Source organism: Piliocolobus tephrosceles, chromosome 7 (assembly GCF_002776525.5).
Source record: "Piliocolobus tephrosceles isolate RC106 chromosome 7, ASM277652v3, whole genome shotgun sequence".
Taxonomy (NCBI): domain Eukaryota; kingdom Metazoa; phylum Chordata; class Mammalia; order Primates; family Cercopithecidae; genus Piliocolobus; species Piliocolobus tephrosceles.
The window spans coordinates 127081117-127097217 of NC_045440.1; positions in this window are offsets into that span (position 1 = coordinate 127081117).

Genomic DNA, 16101 nt, shown 5'->3' on the forward strand with positions numbered 1-16101 from the left:
TTTTTCTGAAAGGGTTTTTTTTTTTTTTTTTTTTTTTTTTTTGGTGAAAAATACTTATCAGTAGTAGTTGTAAGTTAAAAATAACTTTAGCTTGTTGGATAGGGCAGGAGCAGAAAGCAACTAAATCTGTTCAAGTTAGAGGGAATTTTATAAAGGAGGAACTAGGGGAATTCAGTGTATTAAATTCAACCTGTTAGTGTGGTCACAAGGAATGTATGTTTAATGTCACAACAATTTGCATATGACCTTACGCCCCATCTGTCTAGGGTGGGGCATCTCTGAAACAGTGTGAAATACGTCTGTTAGGTGTGTGGGCAGGAATTGCCAGCTGAGTGTTATTTTTGGGTTTCTGGCTGCCACAAGTCCTGCCAACTAAATTAAAGGCGGTCAGACACATGTCACTGAAAGTATGCTCATTACTTTAATGAGAATCATTTGGCATTCCTCAAATGTGGGCCTGGTTCTGTTTCTGAGAGAGTCAAGGGGATTTTGTAATCCTCCTCCCCCCTTTGTAGGCCAATTGCTCAGTTTTAATGAAAATTCTTTTTTTCCCTCTTAATAAGTAGCAAAAAGGATTTGAAGACAAGCCTGCTAAATTTTATGTAATATAAGGAAGTGAATGAAACCACAACATTTACATCAATAGGTCAAATTTCTAGTGTATCTTTAAAAAAAAAGATTTTAAAGTGAGGATGTTAAATTTGTGACCGTCAATTCTGTACGTTAAATTTGTTATGGATGCAGAGCTTTCAATACAATATTAGTGCCTGAAATTGGTTAAAACCAGACTATCAATAATCCTTCAAATGGTATCTTGGATGAGTGAGTGTCAAATTTTAGTTCTGAGATTTCTCATATGCAAAAACAGCTTGGACTGAAATTTGTCTAGATACGTGTCTGGTGGTTTACTTATATCAACAGTGTTCATATAACTTTGCAAGGTAGACCTTTTTATTCCCATTTTACAGATGAAGAGACTGAGGCTCAGCTGTGTTAACTTACTCATAGGTCTGCTTAAAAATCATAACAGGAGCTGGGTGTGGTGGCTCATGCCTGTAATCTCAGCGACTTGTGAGGCTGAGGCAGGAAGACTGCTTGACCAACCAGGGGTTTGGGACCAACCTGGGTCACATAAGCGAGACTCTGTCTCAAAAACAAAAACAAACAAACAAAAAAAAACAGAATAGATGTTAGAGGTGACCTAGTCCAGTCCTCCTTTACCCATGAGAAAGCTAAGGCTCACAGAAGAGAGACTCACTGAAGTACACAGAGCTAGCTGGTAGTAGCAGAATTGGACACCATGAGACCAAACCAACAGGGACAGAATATTCCATTACACCTACTGTTCTGACCAGTGTCCCTGAGAAATGTAATTTTGAAGTAAAATTCAAATCATCTGAATTACACATCCCAGTAACTGAATTTTTTCAGGACTTCTCATCTAATGAGTTTTGTCCAAAGAATACAAGAAAAACAGTAACAGGTACTTAAGCCCCGAAAGCGATTACTCTTCAAAGTCAACCAGAATCCTAGAGAAACAACAGATTTGAAAATCAGGCACCCTGGAAGCCCTTCCCTGACCACCAGAATAAATGCAGATCTGCTGCTGGTTATTCTTGGACACATTTTTGTCACCACTGCATGTTTTAACTGGTCGACTCTAGTGATTGGAGAAGCGTTTTCTGAGTCATTTAAGTGTGTTTCCTTGTGTGAGTCAGCTCTTGATCTGTTGGATTCTGGAGAAGTCATGTAACCTGTTTGGTGTTCTGTTTTCACGTTTATACACACACACATTATAAAGATGGTTGTGGTTGTATGGTTCTTTTTTTTTTTTTTTTGAGACAGAGTCTTGCTCTGTCACCCATGCTAGAGTGCAGTGGTGTGATCTTGGCTCACTGCGACCTCTGCCTCCCAGGCTCAAGTGATCTTCCCACCTCAGTTTCCCAAGTAGCTGTGACTACAGGTGTGTACCACCATGTCTGGCTATTTTTTTCTGTTTTTTTTTCATAGAGACAGGGTTTTGCCATGTTGCCCAGGCCGGTCTCAAACTCTTCAGCTCAAGTGATCTGCCCACCTGTGCCTCCCAAAGTGCTGGGATTACAGGTGTGAGCCACCATGCACAGCCATGTTGTATGATCTCTGACATTATTGATTGAAGGATGATCATTAACAGCGATGACAATTTTTCATTAGGAAATAGAAAAACACAATTCCTCCTGTCCTTTTCCTGGGGTGGTTTGTCTATTTTTGTCTGTTGTGTCTGTCATTTTTTCACAGAAAGCAAAAGTCTGCAGTTGTAGTCTGCAAACTTTTCACCTCTCCAGTTTTTCCCAAGTGATACTCCCAGTTCTAGAGCAACCTATAACTGTTTATGTGAGGTGCTCAAACACCCACTCATTTCAAGTGCTTCAGTCTTTGGTTTATTTCATGCACTGTGCCTTGAAAATGATTTTTTTTTTTTTTGAGACAGAGTCTCGCTCTATTGCCCACGCTGCAGTGCAGTGATGTGGTCTTGGCTCACTGCAGCCTCCACCTCCTGGGTCCAAGTGATTCTCCTGCCTCAGCCTCCTGAGTAGCTGGGATTATAGGTGTGCATCACCATGCCCAGCAAATTTTTGTTATTTTTAGTAGAGATGGGGTTTCACCATGTTGGCCAGACTGGTTTTGAACTCCTGACCCCAAGTGATCCACCTGCCTCAGCCTTCCAAAGTGCTGGGATTACAGGCATGAGCCACTGTGCCTGGCCTCAAAATGACATTTTTTTTTTTTTTTTTTTTTGGGACCGAGTCTTGCCCTGTTGCCCAGGCTGGAGTGCAATGGCATGATCTTGGCTCACTGCAACCTCCGCCTCCCAGGTTCAAGGGATTCTCCTGCCTCAGTCTCCCAAGTAGCTGGGATTACAGGTGTGTGCCACCATGCCCAGCTAATTTTTTGTATCTGCTTTTTTTTTTGAGACGGAGTCTCGCTCCATCTCCCAGGCTGGAGTGCAGTGGCACAAACTCGGCTTACTGCAAGCTCCGCCTCCCGGGTTCACGCCATTCTCCTGCCTCAGCCTCCCGAATAGCTGGGACTACAGGAGTCTGCCACCACGCCTGGCTAAGTTTTTGTATTTTTAATAGAGACAGGGTTTCACCATGTTAGCCAGGATAGTCTCGATCTCCTGACCTCATGATCCGCCCTCCTCAGCCTCCTAAAGTGCTGGGATTACAGGTGTAAGCTACCATGCCCAGCCAACTTTTTGTATCTTTCATAGAGACAGGGTTTCACCATGTTGGCCAGGCTGGTCTCGAACTCCTGACCTTGTGATCCGCCTGCCTAGGCCTCCCAAAGTGCTGGGACTACAGACATGAACCACGGTACCCAGCAAAAATGAAATTTTTAAAAGAGACTTTATTATTATACTTTTAAGTTCTGAGATACATGTGCAGAACATGCAGATTTGTTACATAGGTATATACGTACCATGGTAGTTTGCTGCACCCATCATCTTGTCATCTACATTAGGTATTTCTCCTAATGCTGTCCTTAAAGGAGACTTTAAATGAAATTGAATAGTAGTTTTTAAAAGTCAATGTGTAATTTATGTGAAATCTGACTGTAATGAGGTCCTTTCTGTTTTCTGTATGTAAACAGATCTACTAATCCTGTATAGAAGTTATTTTATGAAAAAAAAAAAATACCTGATTCCTGGCACATAGGAGATCTCAGTGTGTGTTAACCATGGCCCATCAACTGCAAGCCATCATACTGCTTCTCTCAGGCGATTCAATAAGAATAAAAAGCAAATGGATCCTTGATTTCTTTTAAATAGTGCATTCATTTCAGGAAGAAGAAAGTGATTTAAAAAGAAGTACAGAATGTTCATCTTCTCTTTCATTCCAACTACAGCCTGAGAAGTTCAGTCCCTTAAGGGACATAATATTTTCAACCACGGTTGATAGTAATTTAAGAAATAATTTAGTCTTTTAAGCATCTGCTTTGCTAAAAATGGTATGCCATAAAACCTTTGCTAAATGTCTTGAAACTGTGTATATTTTGAAGAGATGGTGCATGTCTTAGATTTTTTCCCCCTGCTGTATCAGCTAAGCAATAGGAATGCTTATCTTTAGTTCTGTTTTAGAGCATTTTTGGGGTGGTAAAATTTATTACAAATTATTACTCATTCATTGTCTCAACAGGGATGCATCACGCCCTTGCTATGATCCTGGTGCTCTTCTAAAGCAGCTTTGAGAACACAAAGACGAACACTTACCCTTAGCGAGTGTACAGGCTGTAAGGAGAGAGAGAGAGACATTCATATGTATATCTAAAGCCGAGCCTATGTGCAGTGAGGGGGGGGGGAGAAGAGGGGGGGGTAGGGAGGGATAGGGGGGCGGGGAAAGAGAGTGAGAGACAGAGAGAGAGCGAGAGAGAGATACAGGGTACTATTAGAACACTTAGGAGGATAAAGCACCTAATCAGCCTGGAATAGTCAGAGGAAGCTTCATGGAGTTGGTCTTGAGCTAGGTCTTAAAAGACGGGTAGGAACTAATCAAGCAAATGGAGGTAAGGATGGGAGTGGGTGGGCATTCCAGGGAGAGGAGACAGTAGGAACAATGGCAGAGAGGAGAGGAGCAGCATAGGACATGGTGAAGAATAGCATGTGGAGGAGGGCATAAGGATAGCTGGTGATGGGGAAATAGGCAAGGGTGAGATTGCAGAGGCCTCCGTGTGCCTCACTGGAAAGCCTGGGCTTTATCTGAAATGATGGGAGCCAGGGAAGAGCTGTAAGCAGGAGACCACCAATGGGCAGCTAGCGCTGTGGGAGATTCTCTTGCGGAGTAGAGGGATGGATAGAAGAAGTACATGACAGAGGGCAAGAGACCAGTTAGGAGGATGTGGCTATTTCCAAGCAGCAGTTGATGAGCAGCAGAACTGGGAGTGCCACAGAGAGCCGGGACAGACTTACGCCATACCTAAGATGCAAACACCGTAGGACACCCTGACTGCCTCCTTGCAAGGGATGAGGAAAGGGAAGCGCCAGGCAGGGCCTTTCAAGATTCTGCTTTAGGTAAAAGAAGAAATAAATGGTTGAGTGGAAGCCTGAGGACTGCAGTCTCATTGTTCTGAGAGAGACTTCACTTTCTCTGGCTTTCGGGCCAAGAACAGAACAAATTCTGTGCTTCCTGTGCCCCTGGGGAGACTGCTTGTGTTGCTGGAAGGACTTCTTCCTAATTGCCCAGGCCTGCCCAGAGGAAGAGGCAGGAACTGTATTTGGAACAACATTCAGAAGGGATCTGTTCTAGTTACCTTCACCTATCTGATCCATCTTGAATAAGATGGTCTTTCTCTGCCAGTGGTTACAGCATTCCTGTACATGTTCTATTTTCAAATGCTTTAAAAATGTTATGAATATATATATATATATAATGCTAGTTCTCTTTATAAAGTGGTTATAATAAACTTTATTTTAACCAAACAAATAATGAAATGACCTGAAATCAATAAGTCGATGAACTCATAGTAAAAATTATTATTTTTTTTTTCTTTGCCGTCTGGTTAGGACCCATTTTCTGCTAGCCCCCTGATTTTTAGAGGGTGCTTCACTGCGTGCAGTGTTGGTGGGAGGTCACACTCACTTCCAAAAACAGGACCTAAAAAGATCTGATCTTTTCACTCTCTGCTGTGGTCCAGCCAGGGTCAGGATGTGACTAAAAGGTTTGGTGAATGACACATTCTTCTGGGGAAGTGAAGGAAGGAGGTTGGTGGTTCTCTGTTGGGAGGGCATTCCTGCCAGCATCGGTGAGGGGTGCTGACCACAAATGGTTCCTGTGGTCAGGTTGCTATGGTTCTTGCTGCCTGGTCCTCTGGAGCTCTCTCAGTTCCTGCATTTCTCAAGTCTGTGTCTTCAGCATCTTGCTGATACTATGCACCCAAATAGTCTTTTAATAAAATCTTTGCCTGAGCCAGGGTTGATTTCTGTTGCTTGCAAACTGGTCCTGTCAGTGTAGACCTTCCATGCAGGAGAGGTATCCAGAGACAGGGTCACACACACTCACCCTCTCCTTCACCCGTTACTCCCCAGAGCCCCTCCAATCTTACGTGCTTATGTGTGTACTGGGGCCAAGGGTTGAATTAGACCAGAAAGAATGATTTGTATTAGGACTTACCAAAAGAAATCATCTGCTGAGAAAACTGGACTCAAGCCCAGAGAAAGGATTTTGTGTTGCACAAAACGGGCAGATTTAGAAATATTGAGACAGAAAAGAATGTTGAATTATCCCTCTGTGACAGTCAAAGATGAGGCATTGAAAAGCTTAGAGCTGTAGATTTTGCTTATAAAAAAACCACGGCAAGAGTATCATCACCGCAGCAAGGGCGAGCCCAGAGAAAGTGCATTTGGTGAGATTTTATAAATGTACCCAAGGCACGTGTTTTGTTGCAAATGATTTCTCAAATTCATGCTTCAGACATGAAATTTAGTTTGAAGGCAGGAGGAAGAGAGTAACATTTATTGAGTGCCTATCGTGTGAATGACTTTCATCTACATTGGTTTGTGTATTTATTTTATTTTTGAGACGGGGTCTTGTTCCGCCGTCCAGGTTGGAGCACAGTGGTGCAATCATAGCTCACTCCTGCCTTGAATTCCTCGGCTCAAAGGATCTGCCTGTTTCAGCCTCCTGAGTAGCCAGGACTACAGGCATGTGCCACCACACCCGGCTAACTTTTTATATTTTTTGTAGGGACAGAGTCTTGTTATGTTCCTCAGGCTGATCTTGAACTCCTGGACTCAAATGATCCTCCCCCCTTGGCCTCCCAAAGTGCTGGGATTATAGGTGTGAGCCATCATGGCTGGCCTTACATTGGTTTATTTAATTTACCTCAAAACCCTACAAAGGAGGTATAACATTTCTGTTGTATTCACAAGGAAACTAAGTAGGTGACTTGCTCAGAATCACACAGTTCACAAAGTGGTAGAACTGGGATTTGAATCCAGGACTTTTGACTCCAAAGTTTGTGTTCTTCCTGTCCTACCATCTGCCTCTCAAAGATTTCATGAGGTCAACAGGAGAGAAAAGCACAGAGAGAGAGACTTTAGAATTTAGAAGAACATTCTTCTTCCATGTAAATGAGAATCGGGACTGAAGACATAGCAGACTGGTTTTTCATAGCTGCCATTGTGTAGTCTGAGGAGTTTTGACTGTCTTGGTAACTCATACAATATCACCTCTAAATAACCAAGAAAGTCACATTACAGCAAAAGAAGTACAGGCCTGCACTCTTATTGGTGAAATGAACTGATCTTATGTGTAACTCATCACCCAGAGGCTTTGCAGAACTGCAGAATGACCTTCTAAAGACCAGCTAAGAAATAACATTGTTAAAATGTAGGGATATTGCCCTATAGAAGGAGGTCGATATGGTGTTGTTTCCCCTATGTCCAGAATACGTGGTCTTGGAACCAAGGGTGGAAGGAATGGGTGTAGCCCAATCTCGTTTGAGACTATTACACATAGTAACTTAGATGTAGCCTTTTGGGTTTTCATCCCTGAAACCCTGGGTTGGTGCATTTGCAGATTCTGATTTCCACTGAGGAAACAGACATGCTTCTGTTAAATCTGAAGCTAAAACTGTCCCCTAGGCATTTTAAGATCCTCATGCTACTGAATCAACGGACAGACAAGAAGGTTACTGTAGTGACTGGAGTGACTGATCTTAATCAAGGGAAATTAGGCCACTGCTATCTAACGATGGCAAGAAAAACCATGTCTAGGAGCCTAGAAGACTCAGTGGGTCACTTCCTAGCACTCCTATGTGCAATCATAATGGTTGATGGCAAACTGTGACAATTCAGTGATACAGGATCACTAGGGCTTGGATCCTGGGGAATAAAGGGTTGAGTCATTCTATCAGGTAAAAACTCCACCCATCTGAGATGCTGCGGGTAAGGAGAGGTGGGAAGGAGGAAGCTATGGCTGTTGATTTCCCTTACATGACCAGTTACTGAGGTGTGGAATGTAACTGTTATGCTCGTCTTATCTAATGGATTATAATTTTCTTTTCCCTCTCACCTTTCTGCTCCGTTGTGTGAAAGGCACACTACAATTTAGGTTCCAGGTGAGAGTATGACTGTATTGACATCTCTTACCATGACGTGACAGTGTATAAGACTCCGTCTCGAAAATGTTGAGGATGAGAGTTTCTTCACCCGAGTAAGGGGCAAGATAGATGCTGAGTGGATACAAAAGGGGTGGACCATGCGGGTTATTCTCTGCATCTCTCCCCTTCACTTCTCTCCAATCCATTCCCTATTCTTCTTTAGGCCTAAGGAGGCTGAGCCCTCCAAACCACCTCACCTGGGTTCTCTTGCCGTCTGGTTTCCAGTTGCTGTTGGTCGCTGAAGGTCCTTAGCAGAAGATGAGAAGAACTTAGGCTTCAGCACCTAAGCCTTAGTTCTTCTGTGACGTCAGTTCCTGCCAGGCCACCCCTCTGCCCTGATTTCAGCTGTCACTGGATTCTGTGAAAGCACTTTCCCCTTGTCCCTTAAGACCCAGAGGTAGCAACAGCTTCCCACAGATGCTAGTCTCGTAGTTTCCATGAACCCTATCACCTGCACCTCTGTAACTGGTCCCTTTATTAAACATCTCTTAAGTCAAAGCATTTGAACAGAGTTTTGTAACCCGCTGGGCCCCCGGGTGATGCAAATTGGGAGCGGATTTCATTTTAATGAAGCAGTCTTCATTTTCCCGGAAGATATGTATGGTGTTTTTTGAAAATGCGAATCTCTGTGATATTTAAGTCAATTGGCTCTACAAACATCTGATTTATATGCAGACTTCCAAGACGTCATGCCAGAAGTCATATAAAATAAGGGGAGGAGGCTACTTTAAAAGTTGATTTTATCTAAGAAACTTAGGCAAATGTACTTTCCTCCTCGCAGACTTATCACAAAAATGTCTATGTCATAAATGAGAAAATTGACTTCTACAGACATGTGGTAGAACTTGGCTATTACTTCACCTTTTCTATTGGCTATCATCAAATGAAAATCCTTTGGGATTTGCAGAAACCAGACATTCATTTATTCCTTCTCCATGCCTTTTTTGGTAGTTTCTGAGTGCCACGCCAAGGCCCTGCCACTGGTGAAATAAAGATAAGTGAGCTGTGGCCTTTGCCCACCGGGAATAAGTTGGGCATAGTGTGAGAGGCCATGGGCAAATTCATTCAAGTCTGTGCTTTAAAGTGTCTTTTTTTTTTTGCTTTTTTTGTTTTTGTATTTGTTTTGTTATGTTTTTTGAGATAGAGTCTCGCTCTGTCACCCAGGCTGGAGTGCAATGGCGCTATCTTGGCTCACTGCAACCTCCATCTCCGGGGTTTAAGCGATTCTCCTGCCTCAGCCTCCCAAGTAGCCGGGATTACAGGTGCCCGCCACCAAGTCCAGCTAATTTTTTGTATTTTTAGTAGAGATGGGTTTCATCATGTTGGCCAGGCTGGTCTCAAATTCCTGACCTCAAGTGATTCGCCTGCCTCGGCCTCCCAAAGTGCTGGGATTACAGGCGTGAGCCACCATGCCCAACCTTTTTTTTTTTTTTTTTTTTGAGACAGGATCTCACTCTGTCACCCAGGCTGGGGTACAATGGTTTGATCTAGGCTCACTGCAACTTTTGCATCTGGGGTTCAAGTGATTCTCCAGCCTCAGCCTCCTGAGTAGCTGGGACTACAGGTGTGTGCCACCACACCAAGCTAATTTTTGTATTTTCAGTAGAGACGGGGTTTCACCGTATTGCCTAGGCTGGTCTCCAACTCCTGAGCTCAAAGTGATCTACCCATCTCAATCTCCCAAAGTGCTGGGATTACAGGTGTGAGCCACGATGCCCGGCCTAGAGTGTTTCCATGTGTAAAAATAATAGTGACTTTCATTCATTCAACAGTTACTGCATTCTTGCTATGTGCCAATGCATGCAGTGGAGGTAGAAGACTGAGGGGAAACATCCCCCAAAACAAAACAAAACAGCCTCCAAAACAAGAAGAAAAGGAAAGAAAACGGCACGAAAACAACACAAAACCTACCCCAAACAAATATAAATCCCACTTACCAGATTGTCTCTGCAGTCATGGCATTTGTGGTCTAGAGATCTCCTTCACAGAGTTGTGAGAATTAAATGAGATGAGAATTAAATGAAGCACTAGGCACACAGTAGATGATTAATAAATGCTAGAGATTATGATTCTCTACTGGGGAGACAGACCCATTCCAATAAAATGTAATGCATGGTATACGTGTGCAAATAAGGGAGTGCAGAGAAGGGAAGAACTTATTCTGTTATGGGGAAATCATGGAGGGTCCCATAGAAGAGGTGACATTTAAAAGAAGAGCCTGGGGCTGGCGTGGTGGCTCATGCCTGTAATCCCAGCACTTTGAGAGGCCAAGATGGATGGATTACTTGAGCTCAGGAGTTCAAGACCAGCCTGGGCAACATGTGAAACTCCATCTTTACAAAAAATACAAAAATTAGCTGGGCATGTTGGTACGTGCCTGTAATCTCAGCTGGCTGGGAGGCTGAGGTGGGAGGATTGCTAGAGCCTGGAAGGTGGAGGTTGCAGTGAGCCGAGCTTGTGCCACTGTACTCCAGCCTGGGTGAGAGAGTGAGACCCTGTCTCGAGGAAAAAAAAATTGAAAAAAATAAAAATTAAAGAGGAGCACAGTTTCACTGGACAAATGACAAGGAGGATGATACTCCAGGGAGAGGGCAAAGCCATGTAAGAGTGAGAGTATCTGCGGTGTTTTGGAAAAGGTGGTGAACTCAGTTTGGCTGGGGCAGAGGCTGCATGGAAGGGGATACGGAGAATGAATGGAAGACAAGTTAGGACCTGCTGTGAAGATCTTCCTCTGCCATATGAAGTCTTCAGCTAGAATAGAAGCAGAGAACCCTATGCGAGTGAGGTGAGCATCTCCGTGGTGTTCAACCCTAGAGCACTGGAGGCATGTTGAAACCAGTGTGTGCCCATCCCTGTGGGAGGGACACTCCACTTTCTTGTGCTTTCAACAGTTGAAATGACTGAAGCTGTATTAGAAGTCCCTAAGCAAGGGGAAACCAATGGATCCAGAGTATTGTCTTGAAGTACAAAGTCTCCAAATATTGGAACAGGACCATCATGTTTAAATAGCATCCCTTCCTGGCTGGGTTCCTTCTAGAGAAAGCACATGGACTATATGTGACCAAATCAGTTTCCTTTTACAACATAACAAAAATATAAGATACAACATGAAGAATCAGCTTCTGGCATTGGTGGACATTAGGGATCAATGTCAAGTGCTGCTTTATTTTTCTTACCTATTTTCCAGGACCAAAGGGAAGGAAGAAAGGCCAAAAAGAGAAGGACAATATATAAAATCACATTTTTTGAGCACATGGAGTATACCACACTCAGTGTTAGGTGCTACTGATTCACAGATGAATAAAATGACATCTGTGGTCTGAGAGATCAGACCAGCCTAGTGCAGGAGATATGGCTACAGGCAGCGTCTGCTGTGTGTCACACAACGTGCTGGATTCCATAGATGTCATCCCATAATGACCTTGAGACATAAGTGTAGTTATCCTCATTCTCAGTTATAAGACTAAGGTTCCCAGAAGGTGAGTAATTTGCTTTAGGTCACCTAGCTGGTATATCAAATCGGGGTCCTTCTAGGAAATACATGGCACTCGCAGATGGCAGGGATTGAGGATAGTTTGATGAAAAGACAGTTTGCAGTGGAATGGGCAGGGCAAGGGAAATGAACAAAGGATTGGGGGCACCCTGGGGATAGCCATGGGGAGGGACACCGCCATCCCTAGGCCTAAAGGGGGAGACAGAGGGAGCAATTACAGGGCCCTGGAGAGAAGGGCTATGATATAGGGGAGGGCCTCCAGATAGGAGCTGTGGCCTTTGGTAGAAGGATGCAGCCAAAAGGGATATCAGTATTCTGAACTCACCCTCCTTCTGCCCGTCGATGTCTTGCCAGTGCCTTCACTGGCAAAGCCCGACCAGAAGCTAGAGGTCAAAGGAGTCCATTGATGCAGCCCATATGGGTCAGCCTCCCAGGGCACAGACCGAGGCAGAGAAGGGCAAAGTGTTGGGTCTGGAAAGGAAAATGGAAAATACCCAGTGCAACCACTCAGGGATAAAGAGGAGATTCCTGGTTCAGGTCCCTTGCCTTGTCTGCTCTGTATGCAGCAGCTTTAACATGCAGTGAGTCTTTTTTTTTTGAGACGGAGTCTCGCTCTGTCGCCCGGGCTGGAGTGCAGTGGCCGGATCTCAGCTCACTGCAAGCTCCGCCTCCCGGGTTTACGCCATTCTCCTGCCTCAGCCTCCCAAGTAGCTGGGACTACAGGCGCCCGCCACCTCGCCCGGCTAGCTTTTTGTATTTTTTAGTAGAGACGGGGTTTCACCGTGTTAGCCAGGATGGTCTCGAACTCCTGACCTTGTGATCCGCCCGTCTCGGCCTCCCAAAGTGCTGGGATTACAGGCTTGAGCCACCGCGCCCGGCCTATGCAGTGAGTCTTACAGATGTCACAATCTTACTGATGTGGGAAGCACAGAGGCCCCACTCTTAGCAAAGTGCCCCAGAGGGTTTCAGGCTGGAAGATGTTTTGGGGGAACTGCTTCTTTAGGTCACCCCTTTTTCTTGTAGGAGACACATTTGGGTTTATGGTGATGGATTCTGCCGGTACAGACTGAGGAAGTCCTGTTGAAATCACTGCAGTGTGACGTGTTTGCAAAACGTGCTTCTGTAAGCTGTGTCACCTGGATCTGACATCTAGGTTCTAGGAACAATTTGTCACTGGATCATCAGTGCCATCTTGCTATAGGGTTCCTGGGTTATATATCTTCTTATATGGTTATATATATACCGGTTCAGCATCCCTAATCTGAAAATCTGAAATCCAAAATGTAATCAGAATTTCCTTTGAATGTCATGTCAGCACTCAAAAAATATTGGATTTTGGAGCATTTCAGATTCTGGATTTTTGGATTAGGGATATCCAAATATTTATCCCTAAATAAATGGTGAGTAACTATATATGTGTATGGTTTCATACATCCTCGTTTTTTCTGCTAACTGCCCCTCCTTTCCTTTGGGGGAAAATTTTCCCTTTTCTGTGTGGTTTGGTGGGGCTGCTCATCACGGTGCTCTCTCCTCCCACAATACCAATGGGCGTTGCCAGGTAACAAAGCTGAGCCAATTACAGTTCCTACTCCTGGAACAGTGATTGGGCCATAGATGGGCATGTGACCCAAGCAGGGCCAATCAGAGTATTCTCTGGATTTGATCTAGGGAGGTCCCCAGAGAGGGAGGGTCTCTGTCTCTCTCTCTGGGTTGCTGACCTGGAGAGGCATCACACATGGGCATAAAATTATAGTGATGGAATGGTGACCAGTAGGTTGGCTTGTGTGTCTTTTTCTAGAAGGTCTAGGAGGGTGAGCACAGGCCAGGTCAGTCATCCTCCTGGATACAGTGGGGCATTCAGGGCATGTGACCCAAATCAGGCCAATCAGAGCCAATTGCAGGACTTCTGCCAGTGAGACTGGGAAGGCCCCTTTCCACAGGCATTGCTGAGAGGGTGGGGTGTAATCCTGTAGCTGTTGGCTGCTGTCTTGCCTCTGTGAGAGGAGAACCTGCCAGAGAATGGAGTTAACAGAGGACAGCATAACCGAAGATGTAGACTTGGGTGACCAATGCATCACGGTTTGCCTGAGACTGTCCTGATTTTAAAACTAAAAGTTTTAAAATTGTAGGAACCCCTTCAGTTCTAGGCAGACCAGGACAGTTGGTAACCCCAAGGAGAGGGTGAACATGTGTCCCGATGACAGTGTTTGAGCCCCCGGCTTCAACCCCACCTGTGGACTTCTTATGTTTTCTGTTCTTTGCAACCAAATGGGTCTTGACTAACTCAGAAATGGGCAGTTCAAGGGACAGGAACATCTGTGTGGATTTGATTAAGTCAACTAAAGCCTTCTAGTCAGTTCTCCTTGATTTTCTGATCTTTATGATGAGCAGGCGATTGACTTTAATGTTCTCTTCCAGCCCCAGAAAGTCTGTGAATCTGTATCAGGCCAGTCTTGCAATCTTCCCCTCTCCCTTTTTGCAGTTAAAAGAAGAAAAAAAAAACAGAAAAGAAAAAGAAAAAAAGCCCGCTCTGCAGAGCATTCCAAGATCCAAGCAATGTGCTTGAGCTGATGTTATCATCCCTTAGAGCAGTTTTACCTAGATGAAAGCAAGGACTATTAAAATATCTGATTATAGCTTTTATGTGAGAAGAGGGCTGGAACACTAGGCATGAAATGGTATTTACTGTGCTTGTGATACTAAACAGCTGGAGAGTCTTCAAGAATGAGGCAGTTACTCCACTGACAGGGATGGCTCTCAGCATTGGGCTTCTGCAGGGGAACCTGGGGCAGGGTGTTGTCTAAGTCCCAGCTCTCTAGAGTAGAAAGGGACCTCATCTGGGAGTCAGGATTCCTGGGCCTTAAAATAATAACAATAACATACTCAGTGGTTTAGTGTCGATGATGCATTTTAACATATATTACCTACTGTGAGGCATTCCTGCTTCCTATAGCAATCGTGCTCAGGTACTTCACTATTTCTACTTATTCTCTAGGTCTCAGCTTTAATGTCTTCAAGGAGAGTCTTGCTGGAACCCCTAGAACAGGCTTGGTTTCTGTAGTGATCATGGTGAATCAGGATAGAGGATGGTGGCCATGTACACCATCTCATCCTCCCTTTTTTTGCTAACCATACCTCCTTTCCTTTGGGGTAAAATTTTCCCTTTTCCACGTGGTTTGTGTAGGGCTGCTCATCACAGCACTCTCTCCTCCCACAATACCAACAGGGGTTGCCAAGTAACAAAGCTGAGTCAGTTACAGTTCCTACCCTTGGAACAGTGATTGGGCCATAGATGGGCATGTGACCCAAGTAGGGCCAATCAGAGTCTTCTGTGGAATTGATCTGGGGAGACCCCCAGAGAGGGAAGGTCTCTGTCTGATGGGGCTGCTATGCATGGAAGGTTGCCAGAGGCTTTCTTAGTAGTGCTGAGGACAACTATCAGTGTTAGGAGAGAAAGTAGGTGGGGCATAAAGGGAAAGAGTGATGAAGAACTGAATAAATGTGAAAGCCCTCTTTTGAGATATAATCCACATATCTTAAAATGTACCCTTTAAACGTGTAAAATTCAATGGTTTTTAGTATATTCATGGGTTTGGGCAACCATCACCACTATCTAATTCCAGAAGGAAATTAGAAGCCAATTAAATTGACCTGTGGACTTTCAATCAGAAGCCGATGATGCAGAGAATAGGGCCAATGGAAAGGGCATCCTGGTGAGGCCAGCAGCAGTAGCAATAATGTGTGATACCCAGAGACCATGATGGCAGCAGTGGTACACTTGGTAGTGTCCTCTCTTCAGCGGGGATGCCAGCAGTGTCCTCACCAGGCTTTTCTCAGGTGTGATTTTGGCCATGGTCTGGGCTGCCATCTTGCTTTCCTTATTCCAACTCATGTTCCAAACCTGGGTCTTCCTGGTGATTTTGTGAGCTCCCCAGTAGCCCAAATGAGCCTCTCATACTATTTCCAGAAGGAAATTCCAGAAGAAAACTCTATAACCTTTAGAAGTCCCTATTCCCTCTCTCTCTCTAGCCACTGGAAACCACTAATCCTTTTTCTGTTTCTGTGGATTTCTCTATTCTGGACACTTCATAGAAATGGAGTCAGGAAATATGTGGCCTTTTGTGCCTGTCTTCTTTCACTTAGCATGATGTTTTCAAAGTTCATCCATATTGTATCATGTATACTGCAGTACTTCATTTTTTTTATGACTGAATGATATTCTGTTGTAAAGACAGAGGAGTATGATTCTCGTTTTACAGACAGGGAAGCTGAGTCAGGGAGATTAAATAACTTATCCAAGTCATATGACTAGTACATCCGTTAGAATTCCTGATTATAAACAACAGGAGCCAACTCTGGCTGATTTAAGAAAAGGAATTTACTGACAGGCTACTGGGGAGCTCACATAATCACCAGGAAGGCACAGACTTGGAACATGAGTTGGAACAAGGAAAACAAGATGGCAGCCC